General features: G+C 46.3%; 1 pseudogene; it reads right to left on the bottom strand.

Moving 5' to 3' along the window:
• Nucleotides 1–2,079: 2,079 nt before the first annotated feature.
• On the bottom strand, nucleotides 2,080–5,371 carry LOC142786129 (uncharacterized; annotated as a pseudogene).
• Between the last annotated feature and the right edge of the window lie 14,046 nt (nucleotides 5,372–19,417).

The following is a 19,417-nucleotide window of genomic DNA, read 5'->3' as shown; positions in this document are numbered from 1 at the left end:
CAATAACGTCGCGGAGTGGTGAGGGCAGGCGAGAGGACGGCGGCTGCTGCGTGAAGGGAATCAACGACAGTTGCCGAGCTACTTCTTCACGCACAAAGTATTTAATCTCTTGTAGGGTTGGTGAGTGGTCGGGAACGGAAATGAGACTGGAGAGCGAGTCGGCGTGTGAGGAAAATGGCCGAGTCAGGGCGCGCTGCTCTCTCAACTCGTCGAAACTTTGACACAAAGTGACAAGTTCCGCAACGGTGGCAGGATTACGGGCCAGGAGCAGCTGATATGCACCGTCATTTATCCCTTTGAGGATGTGCTGAATCTTCTCCGACTCGGGTATGGTGGTGTTCACACGGTTGCAAAGACCAATAATGTCTTCGATGTAGCTGGTGAAAGATTTCGTTGGCTTTTGTGCGCGAGTCCGCAAGCATTGTTCGGCTCTGGACTTGCGGACAGCGGGTCGGCGAAAAACGTCAGCAAAAAACGTTTTAAAGATGGACCATGTCGTAATGTCGTTTTTGTGGTTGTTATACCACATTTCGGCCACGTCAGTGAGGTAAAAGATGACGTTAGTCAATTTGTTCGCGCCATCCCACTTGTTGTTTGCGCTCACCAGTTCATAGTTCGCGAAGCAGTCTTCCACGTCGGTCTCATCAGCTCCGCTAAAGACCTTGGGCTCTCGAAAACGAAGAACGCCGGGGTTGCGGGGGATGGAGTGGAAGAGCCAGGTTGCGCGTTGTTGGTAGCCTTGATGGCAGGTAGCGTTCGGTTGCGCAGCTCCAGGTTTAGGCGACGGCGAATGGCGGCACCCAGGTTCAGGCGACGGGGAACGTCAGCACCCTCCGCCAATTGAAAAAGGGTTTATTGGTGACTGTTGCGACGGTGGTCCTACGATGAAACACGATCGTGAAGAGCAGCGGTCAAGCAGATGCCGGTGATGATCATCACAAGCCGAGAGAGCGAAGCCCAGGACCCAGTACCCAAGCGGAGGCGATGTTGCTTGCCAACGATGCGTTTTCTTCTTCACATATTTTTATTTTTTAACTCATACTTGTGTAAGTCTTCGTCATTTTTTTCTTTACTTCCTTCTCTTTATTTCCCACATTCCCCTCTTAGTTTCCCCGGCTTCCTCCCACTCCCCTAAACAGTGGGCAGGCGTTGTGCCCCTCCAGGTGACAGTTGCCAGCTTGCTTTCTCCCTCTTTCGTATGTGTTCTTGTGTATCTTTGTATGCAAATAAATAGATAATAAAATAAATAAAAGTACAAATAAATAAGTTACCTAATTTTGTGAATACCCAGAAGATGTAATCAATAGAAGCCTGTCTCTATTCACCAGAAAAAACACTGCTTTTGTATGTTAGCTGCGCTTTTTCTTAAAGAAACAAACGAAGTTTGTGCACAAGAACACACTCCCGGTGTCGTTTCGCTTCACTTTCTCTATAAGCCAATGTTCAGTTGATCATAAGTGACCGGGTGGGGCCTCTTTTCGGTCACTATGTGATATTTGTAGGTTCGAAGCATCTTTTTGACTCACGTGGGTAACGCCGTACGCACGTTAGAGTATGAACGCGCCGCAGCGCGTTGCCCTCGCCCCAGGTCTTGGAGCGGTACCAAGTAAGTCTAGTCGCAGCTGCACATTGACGTCACTCTCTCTCTCTCCCAGCAGCTGCCGGCTCCTCCCAACACCACCTAGAGGAAATTCTTTCCAAGCCGGGGGGCTGCCTCTGTGACGTAGCCGGGATGGGGCCGACAGAAGCGGGGGAACGCTTGAACAGAAGTCCTTATATTATTTATTCAGACACCCTAAGGGCGCCGCAGGGCCTTACGGAGGGCATAAGTTGTGCGCTTGGCTGACTTTTTTTGCTGCTACACGTGTAATATACTTATATAATAATATCTGGGGTTTAACGTCCCAAAACCAAGATATGATTATGAGAGACGCCATAGTGGAGGGCTCCAGAAATTTTGACCACCTGGGGTTCTTTAACGTGCACCTAAATCTAAGTATACATGTGTAATATACTGAATAAAATTAGGAAGGAAAAGACAAAAGAGACCACTCATATTTACACCCATCGCCGTTTTATTCATTTATTTGTTAGAGTTTGCAGTTTCCGCTTCTTAGACTTGTTGTCCGGGTCCGAAACTTTGTTGTTCAATCGCCGACAAAATTTCTTCAGCAGAATGTTCGTGCTGCATCACAATATATATTTGAGCACCACTTCACTTGCGTGTCCCTTTTCACAGACGTCCAAAATTTGAAGGCTCCTCGTCGCTGAGCAGTTGCAGTGTTAGTTCTGTGGCTACTTGACGTTGGTTTTGAACCTTTAAAAATTTGGCACACTTGGAAAGCTCTTCCACAACAACGTAACTATGAGCCACTGCATTCACAGCTGGCATTGCTGGGTAAAACAGCCCTCTCCTGTCAATTGCTTTGATAAGACTGTACATGTGATTTTCGGAGAAACTGCGACAGTCTTGTCAATTGTGAGGAGCTCTCTGCATTTGTCACATATTAACCTCTTCACAGCGATGTGCACCGAGTAACCAGCAACATAGGTAACCACTGGAATGACATCCTTCAGTTTTGATAGCACCTCCTGGGTCACAACAACGTTGAATTTTCCACTTGGCACTGCTGCCTGCGTTTGGAGCTCTTCCCAATTTTGATTTTGGTCGTTGTCGATTGCGGACGCCATGCTGATTTGTGGTAGTGAGGTTTGCAGTCGCAACTTGTTCTCGCACTCGTAAATCTGTCTTACGGACAAATGATACTGCGAGCCAGCCAGTCGTCGGTAACAACCAAAACGTTCTTCCAGAAGGTCTGTTTGGAACTTCCCACTGATTGATATGTGGGGTTTAACGTCCCAAAACCACCATATGGTTATGAGAGACGCCGTAGTGGAGGGCTCCGGAAATTTCAACCATCTGGGGTTCTTTAACGTGCACCCAAATCTGAGCACATGGGCCTACGACATTTCCGCCTCCATCGGAAATGCAGCCGCTGCAACGGGGATTCGAACCCGCGACCTGCGGGTCAGCAGCCGAGTACCTTAGCCACTACACCACCGCGGTGGGGCTTGGAACTTCCCAAGAAGCACAAAGGACATCTTGAGCTCCTCAAAGCAATATGCGCAGATTTCAATGAACACCCGAGTCGTCTGAATAAGAGCCGCATGTGTCTCATCAGACAACTTACAGGCATCCGCTTTCCTTTCCTTCCACTCCTCCAACCAGTCCAAAAAATCGTTCAAGAAGGAAACCTTGGGGTCGATTGGAGAACGGTAGACTGGCTTTTGCAAGTCATTCCTTAGTCTCAGTCCCTTGAAAGGAGTCTTTACGTTGACAACCTTGCACCATCTCACTATTACATCAATGAAACTGGTGGTTTCTTCGTAGTGCTTCAGGTTGTGCTTGGCTCCAATGACTCGAAGTGCATTCGGTCCGTACTCGCTAAATACCTGCAAAGCAGGTTTAATATCCTGTTTCTCGATGTCTGTTGGGGAAACAGCTTTTATGGACAAAGTGTAGCCGTACCGCAGTAACTGCTCACTCTCTAAATTATATGCGTCTTTAACTGTCTTGAAATACGCATACTGCATGCGCCGCTGCCACGTTGTGCTTGGTTCGAACTCAGGTAACCAGAAACACTGGTCATTTTGTTTTAACCAGTTGTTGCGCACGCACTTCAGTAAATGCACTGGGTCGATGACGAAGAACAATGGCCTGTGGGGATCTGATGGGTGCGGAAACACGAAATCATTTGCCAGTGATTTTTTTGAAATGGCTTGAGGGGCCTTGCTCACCGAATACTTAAACGGCACAATTGCGCTTCGATTCATGGCGTTGTTGTCGGTCATGACACACATTGCATTGTATCGAATTTTTTCTAAGCCGCGAAAGACATCTCCTAAAATGTTGTGCAGAAATTCTCTATTAGCCTTTTGAACGGGAACATTGTGCGCTACCTCCTTAAACTTACACATGAGGCTGTGTACCATAAATACAAATGCACTATTTGCTGCTTCTGCGCTGTTCTACGCGATACCAGCGATGTTGCCTCCCTTATAGTCAAAAAATGGCTTCAGATGAATTTCGTCCACCATAAAAGTCACGTAGCGTTGCTGCTCATTCAACTCGGATATCTTCTTGGACATGTAGCGGAGGAATGTATTGTCTTGATGCTCTAGTTGGGGGTTCATTCCGAAATACGAACATAGTGACCTAATGGTTCTTGGGTGTGGCATGATGATGCTCCCGTGACTGCGCATGTACTTGTACGCGTGAGGCGATATAGTAAATAGTATGCAGCAGTACACCATAAACTCTACAGATTAGCGCCATCGTTCTCTTTTTGTTGACATTAACTTCACTTGCTCAGCGAGCAGTTGAACGGTCGGGGTGTTGTCGCTTTCTTGTGCTGTGTATAGTTCTTTCAGAAGAGAAGCGACAGTCTTGAAGATGTCTGCGATTGAGTTTAAGAGCTTGACCTCTGGGCACTGTCGAACCCCTACACTTCTTCCAGCAATTCCAGCAGCCGTCGTTTGCTGACGATCACGGACGGAACTACCATTTTGGAGCCGAGCCGCTTCACTGATGCTTTTGCGACGTTTACCGTAAGAGTTAGGTTGGTTTTTACGACAACAGAGTACTTAATCCAAGGAGCGTCATCATTACAAATGTGAGCCAAAATGACGTGGTCACTGCATTCGATGACATGCCAAAATGTCAGCTTCTTGCCTCGAACGAAGTTTGCGACATCTTTCAAATCACAAAGCTTATCTGCTTCTTCCTCTTTTTTGGCAGGGAGAATTGACTCGGCGAGCACTTTCTCAAGGGAAGCGGCCTCTAAGCGCATTCGCTTGCTCTCTGGGTCCTCTCTTCTAAAGCTTTCTATAGAGAGGTAGCTTGGGCAATCAGGGAATACCATCGGTACTGCCCCAGCTCGAAGCCGCAAACGTGAGAGTGGTGCGGTCACTGTGCGGCCGGTGGCTTGGTCAATATAGCTTGTTTCCCGAACGATGTCTTCGGCTTTAAAGTGGCGTTCGCATACCTAAACAAAAGAAACATATCCTAGCATCAGTACGGCTACCTCGTAGCAGCAACAGTACAGTCAGGGCTTTGCGTGACGCGTTTAGGCATAACGTGCTACAAACTACAAGGCTCGCCACGCAACGGTAGGAGCAACCTCCATGAGAAAATTATAAAGCATTCAAAATTTCTTACCCTGGCATTCGCTGACACGACCATAATTTCACGTGGAATGGCACGTATTCACGCTTGTCTTGCTTCGTCGGCTTGAGGGAACGAAAAAACGTGCACCTTGGGGCCTGTCTTGTAATTGCTCTTGCACTGTGGCACACAACACTTTCCTGGCATTTCGGCGCTGATTCTAACTCTGCACGAGCCTGTTCTACACACATAACACGCGATAAACACTTAGGTCACTCGCTTTTGCCCAACTACGCACAGAAACGAATATCCAAGCAGCAACGTGCATCCGCGCCACGAACGCTCACAGCGCATCCAAACAGTTCAGTCGCCGTTGCCCAAATACGCACAGAAACGAATATCCAAGCAGCAACGTGCATCCGCGCCACGAACGCTCACAGCGCGTCCAAACAGTTTACTCGCCATTGCCCATTTACCCACAGAAACGAATATCCAAGCAGCAACGTGCATCCGTGCCACGAACGCTCACAGGGCGTCCAAACATGTCACTCGCCGTTGCCCAACTACGCACAGAAACGAACATCCAAGCAGCAACGTGCATCCGCGCCACGAACGCTCACAGCGCGTCCAAACAGGTCAGTCGCCGTTGCCCAAATACGCACAGAAACGAATATCTAAGCAGCAACGTGCATCCGCGCCACGAACTCTCACAGCATGTCCAAACAGCTTACTCGCCGTTGCCCATTTACCCACAGAAACGAATATCCAAGCAGCAACGTGCATCCGTGCCACGAACGCTCACAGGGCGTCCAAACATGTCACTCGCCGTTGCCCAACTACGCACAGAAACGAACATCCAAGCAGCAACGTGCATCCGCGCCACGAACGCTCACAGCGCGTCCAAACAGGTCAGTCGCCGTTGCCCAAATACGCACAGAAACGAATATCCAAGCAGCAACGTGCATCCGCGCCACGAACTCTCACAGCATGTCCAAACAGCTTACTCGCCGTTGCCCATTTACCCACAGAAACGAATATCCAAGCAGCAACGTGCATCCGTGCCATGAACGCTCACAGCGCGTCCAAACAGGTCAGTCGCCGTTGCCCAAATACGCACAGAAACGAATATCCAAGCAGCAACGTGCATCCGCGCCACGAACGCTCACAGCGCGTCCAAACAGCTTACTCGCCGTTGCCCATTTACCCACAGAAACGAATATCCATTGCGGTACAGCACGCGGATGTCGCAGTCTTGTGAGCGAAGCGCCCAATGAGCGAGACGGCCTGAGGGATCCTTCAATGATGAAAGCCAGCATAGTGCATAATGATCGGTGACGACATCGAATGGGCGAATGTACTAATAGTATTGATACTTATGCATAATACGCTAGTTTCATGAAAATTATAGGTTTTTTTTAAGAAAAAGAAAATAATGTCTTGTAAAAAAACCGTTTCTCAGTGAGAAATTATTGGCAGCTTTGTGTATAGAAAACAATAGTTTTCATGCTTCATTTTCGGAAGATATGAGAGCAGGCAGCTCAATGTTTCAGTATAGTTAAACAGTCCCCCATAATTTTACAGGCTCTTTGTGTTGCTAATAAAGAAAAAAATCGCCGCATACCACCAACATCCGCAGCATAATGCCAAAACGTGACGAACTCAAAAGCTTCATAGACGTTACCGCAGCCAATATCGTCTCTTTTAGCAGAAACGTGGTTAAACAAGACGTCAATTACTGCGAAGTTTTTCCATCTGACCCCATTTTAACAGTATAGCGACGTGACCGACATGACAGGCGTGGTGGAGGAGTACTGATTGTCGTTAGAGACAGCTTATCATCCTCACTTATCACTCACGACAACAACATTAAACTAACATGGGTATGCCTGCACAGTACAATTGGCAAAATAGTGCTTGAAATATGTTACCGTCCACCAGACAGTAGCCCCTCCTTTTACGAGAAGTTACGTTTTTCTCTCGAACAAATAAAAAAACATACACCCGAGGCACCAATCTTCCTTTTCGAAGACTTTATTCATCCCAGCATAAATTGGTCGTTACTTTCAGTAGCCAAAAGATCACCATATAGTGAACCCAAGCAATTTCTTGAATTTACTCCGGACTTTATTCCGCACTAAACAGTTACATGCCCTACGAGGGGTGACAACACCCTCGATCTCTTATTAACATCTAACCTTAAAACATGAAAAAAATGTGACTTTGCTCCCTGCCCTCAGCGACCTTTATATCAGCATTTCTCTGCCTATAAAAAAGAACGCCTCAACGCAAAGGTTATTCACCAATTGCAAGAAATCTAACTTCGACGCATTTAACCGCGAACTTGCACTCTTCTACGACGACTTTCGACGGTCATACACTGCCCGCTCGGTTAGCACCAATTGGAAACTATATAAAAACACGATGGTAAACTTAAAAACAGACATATTCTCACTACCCTTGTAAATACAGACACAAATAACCAGTGGTTTACGCAACGCCTAAACCGTCTACTTAATAATTAAGAAAAAAAACGCCTTTAACGAAAAGCAAGACTTCTTAATAACACCAGGGTTTGGGATCAGTACAAATTGGCTGCTAATGAATACATTACGGAACTGAAAGCCTCCAAAGACAAATTCTTCTCAACTGAGCTGTTACCAATCCTACAGTCTAACCCTCGTAAATTCTTTCAAATGATCTCCCCGCCAAATCGTCAAACGCAACTCCAGCTGTCAAACGTAAACAACGAACTAATCCAAACTGAAAAAACGTGCTACATTCCTCAACAATTTCGTTACGTCAGTAATTTCCCCTGCTCAAAGCTTTAATTTTACCCAGTTACCACTCCACTCGCCGACCAGAATGTCTGATATCCAGATTAACGTTGATAGAATATTTAAGTTAATAAACTCTCTCAAATTATCCTTCTCGGCTAATCGCGATCAAATCAGCAGCAAACTACTTAAAAACGAAATTCACTTGTCAAGCGCAATACTAACCATCAATTACTAAGCACTGGTGATGTTCCCAACGATTGAAAGGAGGCACAAATCATTCCCATCTCTAGGTCTGGAGACCGATCAAAAGCACCTAATTACCACCCAATTTCACTAACCAGTATACCATTCAAACTGCTAGAACACATTATAGCAACCAATTTAATGAACTACCTTGAATCAATTAACTTCCTTCATGTGCACCAGCATGGTTTCAGAAAACTATTGTCGTGCGAAACTCAGCTCTCAGAATTCACTGATTATATCTTGCAACATATGGACGATCATCTACAAATCGACGCCATTTTCCTCGACTTCTCGAAGGCCTTCGACCATGTTCCACACAATCACCTGCTTGCAAAATTATATACTTTTGGTACCACCCCGAAACTGATTACTTAGATAGAACATTTCTTAAAAAGACGCGTACAATACACAACTGCTAACTCTCATGACTCGCAAATTTCTAATGTTACATCCGGTGTCCCCCAGGGAGCAGGCTTATCGCCCCTATTATTTTTCATTTACGTCGGTGACCTGCCATCTATCACAAAAAGTAGACTTCGACTTTTCGCTGATGATTGCGTCAACTACAATGCTATTCGCAAGCCTAGCGATTCCACTGATCTTCAGGAAGACATTGACACTATCGCTGCATGGTGTGGAAAATGGCTCATGCCTTTCAACCTTAGTAAGTGCCAATCCATGTCCTTCTCCCGTAAACGCATCATCACAAATCACGCATACCATGTCAATTCAAATGAAATAACTCGAACAGACTGCTATAAGTATCTGGGCGTTCACTTGACATCGTCATTATCATGGGTCGCTCACATTAAAACAATATGCGCACATGCATCACGCACACTTGGATTTTTGCGCCAAAATTTCAGATTTGCATCGCCCGCTATTAAAAACTTGCATATCAGACTTACGTTCGGCCTAAATTGGAATACGCTTCATCTATCTGCCACCCCTCACAAGCATATTTCCGCTACGAACTAGAATCCATCCAGAATCACGCTGTTCGTTTCATAACGTCCAACTAATCGCGTAAATCTAGCATCACTGAACTCAAACACACACTTAATCTTCCATGTCTCCAATCACGTCGAATCATCTCGCGTCTCTGCTTGCTTCACTCTTTATATTATCACCCACTTGCCAGGCATCCTCGACTTCAACCCCCGCCTCGAATCTCGCCACGCCTCAACCACAGCAAACCGATCGCACACATTAAGTGCCGCACATTATCGATGAAAGATACTTTTTTCCCTCATGCAATAACCCTGTGGAATGCCCTCCCCGACAGTATTGTTTCGTCTACCGACCACACGACTTTTCGCGAAAAATAACAATGCATCCAACCAAAATATTTTGTTTGCTTGTTTCCTTTCTTAGAAATGCTTTTCCTCCATTTATTCGTCTTTTCCGCCTTTTTCGGCCTTTTGTGTCATTAAAAGTCCCCCATATATTGTGTGCCCCCGCCTATGTAATGCTTCCGCGCCCTTAATGCTTCAATAAATGAATTGAACTGAAATGAAATGTCCAAGAAGTGAATGTTGGCGAGTGGGTGAAGCTCAGGGAGATCGTTATTCTCCCTACATTGTCCACTGGATTGGGGAAAGACAGGACAACACGTGTGTAGAGTAGGTACAAAGCTGTTTATTAATTACAATGCGTATATAGTGTTGAGATGTGTGCGGCGTTTTCCTTTCATTATCACCACCTTATGATCGGTGAAATGCAAAGATAAAAGTTATTATATGAGATCCAACGTTAAATTTGAGAAGACGACGTTACCGTGGCACTGCTGCTTCGAGAGCCCTCAGGTCGGCTTGTCGGTGCTGCAGTTTCGCTGCAGCTTAGCGAGCCCGCAAGTCTGAAGCCGCTTGTCTGCGCTGCCGTGCTGCACCCGCTTTGTGAGCCTGAAACTCTGGACTGAGTTGTCGCGCTGCGAGCAGCCGTGTCTTCATTCGTAACGACGTACACTCTGTGACCATGAAAGAGAGAGCTGACATCGATGGGGACGAGGACACACCATGGCGCAATCTGCCAGAATACTCCTTTGATGTATAAAACGACATCACGTGGTACCGGCTGTGCGGCGTGTTCGACCACTCCTGCAATTCAGGCTATTCTGCCGTGGCTGTTTTCACTTCTCGAGTGTTGGTGGTGTTTGTATTAGCTGCAAAACAATCTACAGTCTTTGCCAGCAACGATTTTTAGCGAGCCAACGTACTGTCATCGCCGCGCCGTGCACTTTCGAGTGCGCATGGCGCCATGGACGCACAACGTGAAGAGGTGCTTTGGTAAAAGGTTGGTTTTTATGAAAATCCTCGAGTAATCTGTAAATCGAAGCATTCTCACATCGCGCTAACGTTCATGTTTGCTGATGCAAGCGTCATGGCGCGCACCTGTCTCATGCTTTTGCGCGCAAAGGACGCGGCCGAGACAATAAAGATTGACAGGGTGGACAGCCGCGCAGGATTCACGGCAACACATCACCCTACAGTTTTCAGAGTGGTATCAAGTGGCTGAAGGGAACGGAGGATGCCCTTTCGTGAAAGTTTTTTTTCACTGCATCCTATTGAATACCAAGCGTTGCTTTTCGTACTGCACGCATGTTTTCCATCCATCTATCTATCTATCTATCTATCTATCTATCTATCTATCTATCTATCTATCTATCTATCTATCTATCTATCTATCTATCTATCTATCTATCTATCTATCTATCTATCTATCTATCTATCTATCTATCTATCTATCTATCTATCTATCTATCTATCTATCTATCTATCTATCTATCTATCTATCCACTTACGTCTAGGTGCTCACGAGATCACCCCCTTGACATGGCGTGAACCAAAATTAGTGTGGGAGGTTGACATCATCGGACGACTATGAAGACATAATGTCAGAATACCGCCGCGCACGTCGGCGAGGCTTCCCGCCAAACAGTGGCACATACTGATAATGTGGCACATACATATGATAATGGCTGGTGATTTTAACCTTCCCTTATTAACTGGGAAACCCTCACGCCTGCTAATATCGAAATTGCAAGCGGAGATAAATTTTTAAAGATATTCTTTTCACACAATCTCACACGTATAGTGAAGGAAGCCACTAGAATAACCACGGAAACGAAGCCATTGCTCGACCTTGTGTTCGTAACAAGCCAGTTGAATGGCTACATGGTGTCAGTGGAAGCGGGCATATCAGACCACCGGCTAGTTGTTATCAACATTGCCACAGAGAAAAGCGATCGTCCAAAGCCTGTTTCGCGTGTAAAAAATAAACATTTCGCGGAAGCGGACGACACTTCTATTTTAGATTTTTTAGAAGTCGCCTTCAACGAATTTCAGTCTGCCTCAGAATACGAGTCCGTTGAGACATTGTGGAATCGATTTAAGGCAATCGTGGACACCTGTGTACAGAGATTCATCCAGTCTCGTCTTAATAAGATAAAACAACGCAGCCCATGGATTAGCAGGAATATAGTTCACATGAAAAGAAAACTTAAAAGACTACGGAAAAAAGGGAGGAACACTACTGAATTATCTCAAGCTCGTAAAACCCTAAAAGAAGCCTTGTCCGAATCAAAGAGTAAGCTTTTCAAACATACCCTCGCAGAAGTTCTGAAGAGTGCGCCTCAGAAGTTCTGGCTTTATATGAGCGGCAGAGAAGAAAAAATTGAACAGATCACTGCCGGATCGAGAACAGTGACGCAAAAGACTGAGATAGCAGACGAGTTTAACAGATTTTTCCAGTTCATGTTCACGATGCCATTAGAAGTGCGCTGTGATAGCAACTTGCATTATTCATGCGCATGTCCTATGGAACCCTTATTGTCTGATCAAGAAGGTGTATTTTCTAGGTTGCTAAATCTGGGTGCAAAGAAGGCTAGCGGTCCGGACAAGATACCAACTGCTGAAAAGATACGCAGAATGGGCACCGTTCTTCCTTGTTATTATCTTCAAAAAATCTTTAGAAACTCACACTATCCCACAGGACTGGCTCTGCGCAATTATCATGCCTTTGTTTAAAGCCGGCTACCAAATAATTATTAGCAACTATCGTCATGTGTCACTGACGTCTGTTTGCTGCAAAGTCATAGAGCATATAATAGCAAAGCATATCATAGTTCACTTGGAGGTTCATGAATCATTTAATGACTGTCAGCATGAATTTAGAAGTGGCAAGACCACAGTGACGCAATTGATTCAAACAATTCATAATTTCAGCTCGGCTATAGGCGATCGCGAACAAGTTGATGTAATTTGTATTGATTTTGCTAGAGCCTTTGATGTTGTAAACCACACTAAACTGCTTTTTAAACTGAGTAAAATTGGATTCAGTGATGAAATGTTAAATTGGATTGGCGCCTACCTGAATAAACGCAAGCAAGCAGTGAGGATTGATGGTTCTTTTTCAGCCACGCTAGATGGGTTTTCAGGTTTGCCTCAAGGGTCCGTGCTTGGCCCACTGTTGTTTTTGTTGTACATAAATGATATAAGTACTATTGTAAAGGCACCTGTTAAGATGAAACTTTATGCTGATGATTGTTTGATTTATATGCCTGTAAGCTGTACTGATGATCAACTCGAGTTGAATAAGTGCCTTGAAGATTTGGAATTGTGGTGTTGCGAATGGGATATGGAAAAAAAACTAAAAAAAACAACATATGTACACATTACCAATAAGAAAAATTTTCTCAATTTCCAGTACAATATCGGGAGCAATAAACTCAGTAAAACGCCCCATTTTAAATACTTAGGGTTGACAATTACGGAAAGCCTAACTTGGCACCGTCACATTGAATCGGTTTGTTCTGAGTCATTTAAAAAACGGTGTTTTCTACGAGCAAACATGCATAAAACACCGAAACACGTAAAGCTCCTTGCATACCACACATATATTAGACCTAGACTGGAATACGCCTCTGTGGTTTGGAGCCCTCACCAGAAACACTTGGTCAGCAAGTTAGAACGTATTCAGAGGCGTGCAACTCGGTTTGTGTGCTCTGGATATAGAAGGCGGGATTCAGTAACTGATACGCGTAATTCATGCAATTTATAATCACTAGAAATTCGAAGACGGAAACAAAAACTTAGAACAATATTTCGTATAATCCAAGGGATATTCAAAATACCTAAAGACGAGTACATTCGGCTTCCCGAAAAACGTAGCACTATATTGAATCATGATGCCCCCATTGAACCTTTTAGCGCTCGCACTGACATCTTTCGGTGGTCATTTTTCCCGGATGCTATAGAACAATGGAATTCTTTACCCCAACATGTTATTAGTAGTACCGATATACAAACTTTTGACAGAGAAATTGATGCTTATTTTGGTAATGGTTGAAGTACTGCCCATTCTGTTTTCCTGTGTTTATTGCTGAGTGGTTTTTTAGGTGTTCTGTTTGTACTCGTATTGTACTCCCTCCCTGTTATGACCCTCAAGCGAGGGTTGACAGTATTATTAAATAAATCAATAGAATAAAAATACACGCGTGTAGGTATGTGCCACTGATATATGAGCATGCGTCACATGCTATTGGTACTCTATTTCTGCCAAAGAACGGTGAGAACACACATAGGTAATTTTAACGCGTGAGCGTGGAGAAAGACCTAACATCGGCAGCGTTCCCCTGATGAATGCAAAGAGTAAATGTCAGGGTCCCAGAAAGAATTGAACCCCAGCATTCTGTGCGGCAATCATACATTCTTCCACAGAGCCACGCCAGGTCTCGGAACTACTTTTTCAATGGACGCTAATGTTCGCGAAACGTCAGTTGTGCTGACAGTGCTCACTACTCAATTCTATAAGCAATGCATACCGTATGTGATACAGCCAACAAGTTGAGTTAGCGTCCATTGTAGTTAAGTGTCATGCGCATAGTTTTATTTATGTTGCAGTGTCGAGTGCTACCATTCTCGCAAACATCGGCGCTTCGTATCAGCTCATTGCTTTTAGTGTTGCTAATATTCATGTTTATGTTGGCATCATTGCGCAAGTGCAAACAAGGGTTATATAAACATCTGCAATGGTTCAATATATGTCAATGCGTGCAGTATTTGTACATATATTTATCTTCACTTCCTAACGGGTCCTTCAAGAAAAATTGACAACACGGTAAACTTCCATCCGCATGCTTCGCGTAAAGATTACCAATGTACGGAGGATTGGCCGAATGTTTTTCACTGCACTCGCAGGCCGATTCATTATGGAAAAGTCGCATGATCGATAGACACACCGAGCCACCATGGTCGACGAGATCTGTCTTCCGAGAAGCAGCTGCTCAAGTGCGCAGTGTTGTCGAGACTTTTGAAGCCGTTTCGGAGTGGCTTCCCGTTCTTGACGCTTGTGTGTATTTGTCTGACTTCTGATGAAGTTTGTTGTGTGTACTTAACTGGTGATCATTTCATTCATTAAAAGAAAAAAAAGATGCGTGGCTGTGTGGTAGAACACCAGCTTTCCACGCAAATGACCCGGGTTCAATATGCACTCGAGCGTAAATTTTTTCATTTTTTCAATTCGATTTGCATCTTTGTCAATTTTTTGGTGAAGCACAAGACGGCGATTTTTCCCTCACTATCAACAACGCCAACGCCGGAATTTCGGCGAAACGAGCCTTTTAACACTAACAATAGTTATAGTGCGAGAACAAAACGACGACAAAGAAACAAGAAGGACACGAAGGACACGGCACTAACTTGCAACTGAGTTTATGGCGCAGAGCGCGAAAATATATAGAGGAGACAGTAACCATTTGACAAAGACCATATGGCACAAGGAGCGAAACATAAGTAAGGGGAAAAAAACAAAAGCGCAAAAAAGGCAAAGTTCATAAGGAGACGAAACAAAAACGTAAAGGCAATATAACTACTTGCACGCGCCAAAACCTTCGAGGAACCTTAGTTCCTTCTCGGACAGAGACACGGAGGGCTCGCTAGTGCAAGACACCTGTTCGCGTGCCATCTGCGCGGCCTCGACAATGATTTGGGTGCGCTCATCTTTGTGCCTGTACAGCGTCACTGTGTCCTTGAAAAGGGCCACACAGTTGCACTCAGTGCAGTGCTGAGCAAGAAAACCATCTTTCCCATTTCTAACATTGTTAGCGTGTTCTCTCAGTCGATTGTTCAGACACCTTCCGGTCATTCCGACATAACAAGCACCGCATGAAAGGGGGGTCCTATAGACAACTTCCCGGGAGCATGCCGCATCCATGTTTCTATGCTGAACTCTGGATTCTGTTGATGACTGCGTTTTCAGGGGGTTTGTAGATTTGGTGAGGCTGAATAATTTGAACGGTGCAGAGAACAGAACACCAACTTTATCGTTTTCCGATTTTCTTGAGCCTGTGTGATATCTGGCGTTTGCATAGAATCACGGCTATCCTTTCACGCTCTGTATCCGTGTTGCTCGTATTCTGTCGCTGCCTCTGCTCTGCATTATTAGTCCACAAGATAGTCTCAGTGAAACGGGGTTTATTGGCGCAAGTAGTACTTGCACAGCGGGTCTATTGATGCGGAAAGTTGGCGGCAGCAACCGACGCAGGAAACACAACGCTCGGGGGAACAGCTCGCGCTTGGCTCCTCTTGCTGAAGGCGTGACCCACTGCGGCACATAATCTTCTTCCTCTCTACAATACCCCGGCGGCGAAGACGAGCCATTCTGGCAAGTCAAGGGAACGAGAATAGGAGTGGGTCGTGATATGGCTTGAGACAACTCACGTGGACAGTCTCACGACCAAGGCATCGCCTGTCCTTAGATGACGTGACCGGCTCGATCCCGTATGTGACAGGAGATCGAAGTTCGACGACGCGATAAGGACCGTGAAAGTTGGGGCCAAACTTAGCGGACAGACCTGGGGAGTGGAATGGCAGTAGGAGCCAGAGGAGCGAGCCCACGGCAAAAGTCTCGACTTGCTGGTGGCGGTCGTGGCGGTCTTTTTCGAATGCTTGTTTGTCCGTGGTGAATGATCGGGCCAACTGACGCACTCTTCAGCGTGGTGCAAAATTTCAGAAAGAGGATTGAACTCTGAGACGCCGGGACGATACGGCAAATTAGTGTCAAGGGTGGAGCACGGCTCACGCCCATATAGAAGAAAGAAATGCGAGAAGCCTGTGGTTGACTGCGTCGCGGTAATGTACGCATAGGTCACAAATGGGAGAATGACATCCCAGTTTGATTGGTCGGAGTTGACATACATGGCGAGCATGTCTCCTAGCGTTCGGTTGAAGCGCTCAGTTAGACCGTTGGTCTGCGGGTGGTAGGCTGTAGAGGTGCGGTGCACCGTGTGGCATGCCTGAAGGAGTTGTTGTACAATTTCGGATAAAAAGACACGCCCTCGATCACTTAGTAATTCACCTGGTGCCCCGTGACGCAGTACGAAGCGTCACAAAACGAAATTGGCTACGTCACGTGCAGCAGCCGTAGGTAGTGGAGCTGTTTCAGCATACCTCGTCAGATGGTCGACGGCGACAATGATCCATCGATTTCCAGCGGCAGTGTAAGGAAGGGGACCGTATAGATCAATACCAACGCGGTTGAAAGGGCGTGCCGTACACAGTAGAGGCTGTAATAATCCGGGTGAATGGGCAGCTGTCTTTCGTCGTTGGCATAATGAACCAGACCGAATGTATTTTCGTACAAAAGTGTACATACCACGCCAGTAGTAACGCTGGCGGATCCGCTGATATGTTTTTAACACACCAGCGGGAGCATGTTGTGGGTCGGCATGAAAATACGCACAGCCCCGCCGCGGTGATCTAGTGGCTAAGGTACTCGGCTGCTGACCCGCAGGGCGTGGGTTCAAATCCCGGCTGCAGCAGCTGCATTTCCGATGGAGGCGGAAATGTTGTAGGCCCGTGTGTTCAGATTTGGGTGCACGTTAAAGAACCCCAGGTGGTCTAAATTTCCGGAACCCTCCACTACGGCGTCTCTCATAATCATATAGTTGTTTTGGGACGTTAAACCCCACATATCAATCAATCAATCATAACAATATGCACAGACATCAGATCGCATGTGGCGTGGTATAACCAAGAGCCATTTACGAGCGCGTGGGTACGCAGACGTTGAAGAATCGGAAAGACTGTTAAGGAGAGATGTTATCCATGGGTATTTCCGCTCTTCAGACGACATGCTTGAGACGGAAATGGGAGCGATGGAGAAGTTGGTGTCCGAATACAGGTCTGCGGTGGATCTCACTGGTGATCGTGAGAGGGCGTCCGCATCAGAGTGTTTTCGTCCTGGGCGGTAGACGACACGAATGTCGAATTCTTGTAGGCGAAGAGCCCAACGTTCAAGGCGACCTGAAGGATCTTTTAGCGACGCCAACCAACAAAGTGCGTGGTGATCGGTCACAACGTCGAAACTGTCCGTACAAGTAAGGACGAAACTTGCTTAACGCCCAAACGATTGCGAGGCATTCTTTTTTAGTTACGGACTAGTTCATCTCCGCTTTCATGAGTGCGCGGCTTGCGTATGTGACGACGTACTCTGGAATACCGGGCTTTCGTTGCGCGAGTACTGCTCCCAGACCAACGCCACTAGCATCTGTGTGCACTTCAGTGGGGGAACTTCGGTCGTAGTGGCGTAGAATCGGTGGGGACGTAAGTAGGCGGCGCAGTGTAAGGAAAGCTTCGTCGCATGCCGGGGTCCAGTTAGAAAGATTAGCTGGACCGTTCAGTAGTTGTGTAAGTGGGGCTATTATTGTTGCAAAGTTGTGGATGAAACGACGAAAATACGAGCACAAGCCGATGAAGCTCCTAAGTTCTTTGAGTGAAGTCGGCTTCGGAAAGTCGGCTACGGCTAGAAGTTTGTCTGGGTAGGGGCAAATTCCATCCTTTGACACAACGTGACCAAGTATAGTAAGTTGGCGAGCCCCAAAGCGGCACTTCTTTAGGTTAAGCAGGAGGTTTGCCTTGGTAATACACTGAAGGATGGTGCGCAGACGGTTGACGTGGGTAGAGAAATCAGGAAAAAATACGATTACATCATCGAGGTAACATAAGGATATCTGCCATTTAAGGCCGCGTAAAATGCTGTCCATCATTCGTTCAAACGTTGCAGGTGCATTGCACAGACTTAATGGCATAACTATGAATTCGTATAGGCCATCCAGCGTAACGAACGCTGTTTTGGGATGGTCACACTCTGCCATCGGAACCTGCCAGCAACCTGAACGTAAGTCCAGCGAAGAAAAGAATTAGGCACATTGTAGGCAATCGATAGCGTCGTCGATGCGGAGAAGAGGGCATACATCTTTCTGTGTAATTTTGTTCGTCTTCAGTCGCTGGTAGTCGACACAAAATCTAATCGAACCGTCTTTTTTCTTCATTAGCACAACAGGTGAAGACCAGGGGCTAGAAGATGGTTCGATGACACCGCGCTGAAACATATCATCCACCTCCTCTGCAATTACATTTCGTTCCTTGTATGATACGCGGTAGAGGCGTTGCCGCAAAGGAGGGTGCGTTCCGGTGTAGATTGTGTGAGCGACGGTGTTCGTTTGACTCAGTGCCTTTTGAGGAAGGTCAAATAAGTCTCGGAATTCATGCAGAAGGGTTATTAGCTGGTTCTGTTGATCCGGAGGAAGCTTGCTGTCGATGGAACGATTGAAGATATCCGAGGAGTAGTCATCCCGCGTAAAAAGAGGAGTAACGGCGTTCAGTTGAAGTTGCTGGCCAGGGTCGTGGGTCTCAATAGGCACAATAACATTGTCATCGACAGGATGAACATAGCCCAGTGTTTCGTGAGCTCTTAAGGTGAGAGGGCATGAGCTAGGATTGCAAACGACAATTCCGGAAGTATCTTGGTGAGGTGGCAGAACGACGTATGGCAGAGACGTACCGTGGCGGCGACTGAAAACTTCAGATAGGGAGAACACTACGGTTGAGCCGGAGAATTCAGTGCGAGAAACGGGGACAACGATGGCACTAAGAGGAGGAACATCAACGTCGGAAGCAACGAGAAGCTTGCCTAGGTGAGTGCGCTCAATGTCGGTAGATGGCGCATCTGAAAACACAGATAATTCCACCTGCGCGCGAGCGCAGTCAATTACGGCGTGGTGGCGTGACGAAAAATCCCATACAAGTATCACGTCGTGGGCACAAGTGGTCAACACGAGAAACTCGATGTGGTACAGGACGTCCTGAATGTTTACTCTCGCCCGTACATGCTCCGACTGGTCGAATTGGTTGCGCACTCGCGGTATTCAGCAAAACGTTGGAAGGCGGCG

This window comes from Rhipicephalus microplus, chromosome 2, assembly GCF_043290135.1.
Source record: "Rhipicephalus microplus isolate Deutch F79 chromosome 2, USDA_Rmic, whole genome shotgun sequence".
In the NCBI taxonomy this organism is placed as follows: Eukaryota; Metazoa; Arthropoda; class Arachnida; order Ixodida; family Ixodidae; genus Rhipicephalus; species Rhipicephalus microplus.
This window is presented reverse-complemented; position numbering and strand designations above follow the sequence as displayed.